Raw genomic sequence first — 6000 nt, 5'->3', positions numbered from 1 at the left:
GCCTCCTGGCAAAAAGGCCATTGGTATGAAGTGGGTTTACAAGTTGAAACACAAGCCGGATGGTGAGATTAATCGCCACAAGGCTCGAATTGTTGCAAAGGGTTATGCACAACAAAAAGGCATAGATTATGAAGAGACTTTTTCTCCCACTTGTTGTATGACTACTGTGCATTTTCTATGTGCATTGGTAGCTCATTGGTTGGGATGTACACCAATCAGACATTGTTACTGCTTTCTTGAATGGTGACATATTTGAGGAAGTTTATGTAACGCAGCCTCGTGGTTTTGTCGAGAAAGGACAAGAGGACAAAGTGTGCAGATGTAAGAAGGCTTTGTATCGGTTGAAGCAATCTCATCGTGCTTGGTATGAGAAAGCTGACACTCATTTGGTCAAACAAGTCTTTCGTAACAGTCCAACAGAAAGCACATTGTATGTAAAAAGTGAGGGTGATGTACTTCTCATTGTGGTTCTTTATGTAGATGATTTGCTGATCATTGGACCAAATGAGAGACATATTGCTGAATTTAAGGCTGATTTGAATGCTACTTTCAAGATGAAAGATTTGGGGCTGTTGCATCATTACTTGAGTATACAGTTTAAGCAGTGTGATGGTGGTATTGCTATGTAATTTTGGACTTGAGGATTAAAAACCTATTGCCACCTCCATGGAAACTGGTTTGAAGTTGAGTCTACATGATGTTGGTGATCCTGATGATGTCACTCTTTACCAAACTACTGTTGGATGCCTTATTTATGTATGCAACACAAGATCAGATATTCAGTTTGCAGTTTCAGAGGTCAGCAGATTTATGCATAGCCCAGTGTCTAAGCATTGTCAAGCTGTCAAGAGGATTTTCCACTACCTTAGTGGCATTTTAAATCTTGGCTTGTTTTATCCCAAGGGGGGATCATTGCTGCCAGGCTTACATGCTTTTTTGGACTCAGATTGGGCTGGTTGTTTTGACACGCGAGTGTCCACAAGCGGTTTTTGTTTCATGTTTGGCAGTTCATGTATATCATGGTTGAGCAAGAAGCAACCTACTATGGCCACTTCGAGTTGTGAGGCTGAGTATAGGGCTGTCTTCACAGCTACGGTTAGGTGTGTATGGCTTAGACGCCTTATGGCTGATTTGGGTGTTGGACAGGACACTGCCAACACTATCTACACTAACAGTCAGAGCGCATTGGCAATTGCGAGAAACCCAGGGAGGTGCATTGGTAGGACATTGGGGTGCATTACCACTATGTCAGGGACAGGCTCTCAGGAGGAGAGATCAGCTTGGCTTATGTGCCAACACAGGACAACCTTGCAGATCTTTCCACAAAGGCATTGTCTCGTGAGAAGCTTGAAGCTTTCCGCAAAGCTTTGGGCTTACTCCCCTTTGTCGACTCATCATGTCCTCAGGCATGGCACTTCGCTTTACTCATGTGCCAGCTCTCGTTCACTGCATCATGCCAGGGGGGATTTTCTACCATATACATGTGGTAGTGATGTGTGTGAACACACTAGGACTGTTGGGGCATTTTTTCCTCTTTAGGAGGTTTTTTCCCTCGTGTATTGTATAGACGCCCATCACTCTAGGGCTATCTATCTTTCCATTGCACACTAAGTAACACACTCTCTATTGTGTGCCTTGAGCTTCCCTCATCTTCTCCAAGCTGTGTATGTGTCTCTACAACCCTAATTCCAACAGTTTTCTACATTGTGACCCTTGCATCACAAAACCTAGCTAAAGAAGGAGTTTGCACCCCCTCTAATTCATCACATTGCAGATCTTCATACCCATACTGTTGCATGTACAAGCCTTTTAAATCTAATATAATCAAGCGTTGTAAATTCTCATGTAGATCCACACCCTCTAAATCCTCATGTGTGTACATACCCTAAAACTATTCGTGCCTTTTCCAACCCTATAAGTCCTCATGTGTGTCCAAACTCTTTAAAATGTCATGCATTTTTAGACCATGTAAGTCTTTAGCGTTATCCATTGGCAAATGATCCACAATTCCAACATTTTCATAGATAGCTCTGACAAGTTCTTCATCGTCTTTAAGCTATAATAGCCTGTCATTCTCAAGGCAGCACACATCTACAAAGGTTTCAAGCTTACCCTGAATTTTCTTGCAACCCTCTTTATAGTTAGGCACATCAACGCAATCCAGATCATCTTTGTAAATACTTGGATCCCATCCTTCTGAAATAACATTAGCTTGAAACTTGCTACAGCTATGGATTTTGTCTTATTGAAGCTCTTGAACTTTCTCAAAAAATCTGGGATCGAACCTATCAAACTTGATAACCTTTTTCTCTTTTGGTACTCCATGTAGCTCTAGATCCTCTTTGTAGCACTCCAAATATCGTGGCCATAAAAAATACTCGGGTTATAAAACACTGAGCATTTGGCATTTTCAAGAGGTAATTGCTGAACATCTCTCTCTTTTAGCCTTTTTACTCTTCAAATACCCTTTTTTCCATTACTGACTTTGATATTTTAAAACTCTTTGTGAGTTTTCTATCTTCAAATGCAGATTGGGAGATTGTAGATGGTATGGTTATAGTGGGACAGTGATTATGTGTTTACAAATTTATGCTTGAAAATTTGTTGAAGTTTGCACACACCAGAGGATGTTTAGGGTAATAGGAAGTGGATGTTGTACTACTTTAGAGGCATGATATGAACGATAAGGATCTACATGCATTTTCTAGTTTTGAAAATCTTTACATTGTTGAAAATGGATCTTCCTATTAATTACAATGTTTATACTAATCTGTGGTGTAAAATGAAAAGGGTAAATCTCTATTTTTGGCCCATTATCCAGATCTATGCATGACCTAATCCTTAAAATAGAACAAAGATATACACATTAAATTGATATTTCACCTAGATAAAAGGATTCACTGACACGTTATTTCAGCTAGCCTATGAGGACCTAAAATTCTATGAATTACATGTTGGAATTGTAGCTTTGTGCTAACAATTAAGTGTACCTTTTGCCTTGCAATAGGAATGAATGCATCATTTGTGATTCATGCAACCTACTTGATTACGCTAAAAGCTACTTGAACGCTAAAGGATAAGTATTCATGCAACATGAAACAATAACTTACACAAAGCCCTTCTTAGTGGGGGCACCAAAATTGAGGCGGTTTGGAGCGGGCAACAAGAGAAGCACTAAGCACTCCTTAAGGCTCCCATGATGTTCAATTGGGGCCGGAGCAACCATAAGCACACAAGAAAATAACAAAACAACAACAAAACCCAGACAAGAAAAGGGGCACCACCAGGTTATGGACGTGAATTAGGACGCAAGAGAGTTTTTCCATGCCTAAGGAAGGCACAAAAAATCACAAACAAGTGATTCACACAAAGATGCACAACAAGTGGACCAAGAATGGCAGAGAAAAGGGAGGGAGAAAGGAACGAAGTTTATGCAATACCTAGTTTGAAACTTGCAAATGGAGGTTGTTTGATACAACGCTATTACAAAGATTTCTCAAAACTAAAGCAATATTTAGTGAATTCTAACCATTTCCATATCACACATGTTATCTAAGGGTTGTGGCGGGGCACCTCTCACCACCATACCCTCTTACAATGAACAAGAACTTGGCAATGAAAGACATATTAAACCGCTTTCACAAACAATCTTAATTCACACAACTTGAAGATACAAATCACCTTGAATTCACAAAATCACATTGCACAAGTGAAAGGAAAACTATTCTAAAGCATAGATATGTACTTACGATTTTGTTTCTTGCGGCTAACATGGTCAATTTCTTGTAAGATGGATGAGACATCAACAAAAACGATTAGTGTAGTCATGGACAACTTCATTTATGCCTTGATGAATTAAATCCCATTTGCGGAGTGATTTAGCTTTATACTATGTGGGTAAAAAATGGAATATAAATAAAATTTTAAAAAATGCATGCCAACTACGAGGTCTTCTATTCTATTGTTTAGTGGCATTCCAACATAGTGCAATGCTACTGGTGGGGTGATTTGATGCACATTTGACCATGTCACATTTGAGAAAGTCTGTCATGAAATTAGTCCTCTATGTGAAATCCTTTCTGCTAATTTGGTTTTGCTTTGGAGTAGGTGCGGTTTTGGCATGTGCAATGTGAAATTCTATATACATGACATTAGATAACTTCTTTAGCCTACAAGTGGTCTACATGCTTGTGATGTAGCTTAAAACAAAGACACGCATAAGCCACAAAAGTGTGGTTGCACCACACTTCACTCTTGTTTATAGACAAAGAGCCTATCTAAGAAGTTGTAGGAATCCTCCATAGATTCCCACTCCGGTCTTAATCATTCAATTTTGTTTGGGAACACCCACATTTTAATATGCCATACGATGAAAACTTAAATATCTTAAATTGCTATACTCCATGCATTCTAGGGGTATTTAAATCCCTACCTCGTGAGTTTTTTGCAATGATAGAGAAATTTTTTCTTTTAGTTTGTACATATTCTATTGACATTCCTTAAATGATAACCCTGTATAGATAAAACTGTGACAATTCTTGAAGTCACATAATATCCTTCTACTGAGAACCTTGGAATGGGGGAAATGGGAACACACATAGTACACAAACTAGATGCCTCTCTATAGCCCATCAGATATCCAACACCCCAAGCCACTCGGATAGACTCACACACCCTGTATTTTCTGTATGGCTTTATTAGTAAGCTCCTAATTTGCACAATTCACGACTACACCCGCCTAGCCATATACATCTTAGCAACACAAACTCGTCAATAGCTCAACACATAGCACACTTTCCAAGAAAGATGACATAGCCACAATCATTCAACTCTTCTCTTGCTCCCTCTTGTACACACACAATCTATCTCTCTCTCTCTCTCTCTCTCTCTCTCTCTCTCTCTCTCTCTCTCTCTCTCTTTGCTCTACCTACTCCTCGGAAAACACACACGGAATCAGGATTTGAGCACAAGAGAAGACACCAATACAAAATAGATGAGGCAAGCAGAGCAATGAGCTTTAGATAGGGCTATGATTGCTTTCAAAGCAACATATACAAACTCAGTCGATGCCAATTTTCTTCAAACTTACAAAGCAATTTTGAGAATAAGCTATAAACATGGGATGCTCTCAATAGCCTTGGCTTGTCCTTTTGCAGTGATGTCATGAACCTCAAGGCTTTATGATAAGGATTGTTTTCCTTCTTGTAGAGCTGATGGCCCTCAAGATCATACGACCATCTGCAAACAATCGAGCACTCTCGGGCTGAGTTCGACACCACTATTGTTGGCCCCCCTCTGGCGGCCCATCTCCTCTATGGCAGCCCTTTGCGGCTTTTGCAACCCGCCAACTTGATCCCTGGCTTCCCTCGTCAGCTGCACAAGGCCTCAAGTCGCCTCCTTCTGCAAGAAACCAGGACTTTGATAGCAGCTCCTCTGTTCAGCACTGCATATGGCCCCTCCTGGTCCTTGTTGTTGATCGACCTTGGCGGCCCCTCAGTCCTTGCTTCACAGGCTCCTCCCAATCCTCTCTTCCCCCTGGAATTGCCCTTGCATGGCCGTTTTTCTCTTCCTGTGTCCACGCCCTTGGCAACCCCCCATTGGCACCACTTTCCTCCTGGCCGCCATGCTTTCCAGACAGATGGCGCTCGTGCTTCTTTTCTCTGTCATGCAGCCCGCCAGCTTGAACTGCAGCCCGTTTTGGTTTTTTTGTTTTAAGCATGGAGTTATTTTAGCATTCAAGCTTTTTACTTACTTAGCATGCTATTCCCACCCGAGGACGACCGCAATCCAAAGCACCGCCAAACGGGTATAACTCAAGGTCGTAGTAGCCGCGTTCAAATACTCCCGGCTTCAAGTAGCCCTAGCTACCCCTTTTGAGTCTCACTTCAATTACTTTGTCATTTGCTGATAGTGGCGGTCACTCCGATTGTGGACCACCCCAAACTTGCCGCAATCATGACAAATAGCCTCGTTCAATCTTTAATCCTTGAAACAGTCCTC

This window comes from Adiantum capillus-veneris, chromosome 24 (genome assembly GCF_014529385.1).
Source record: "Adiantum capillus-veneris isolate H3 chromosome 24, ASM1452938v2, whole genome shotgun sequence".
NCBI lineage: Eukaryota > Viridiplantae > Streptophyta > Polypodiopsida > Polypodiales > Pteridaceae > Adiantum > Adiantum capillus-veneris.
The sequence above is the reverse complement of the archived record's forward strand: the minus strand, read 5'-3'. Positions refer to the sequence as shown.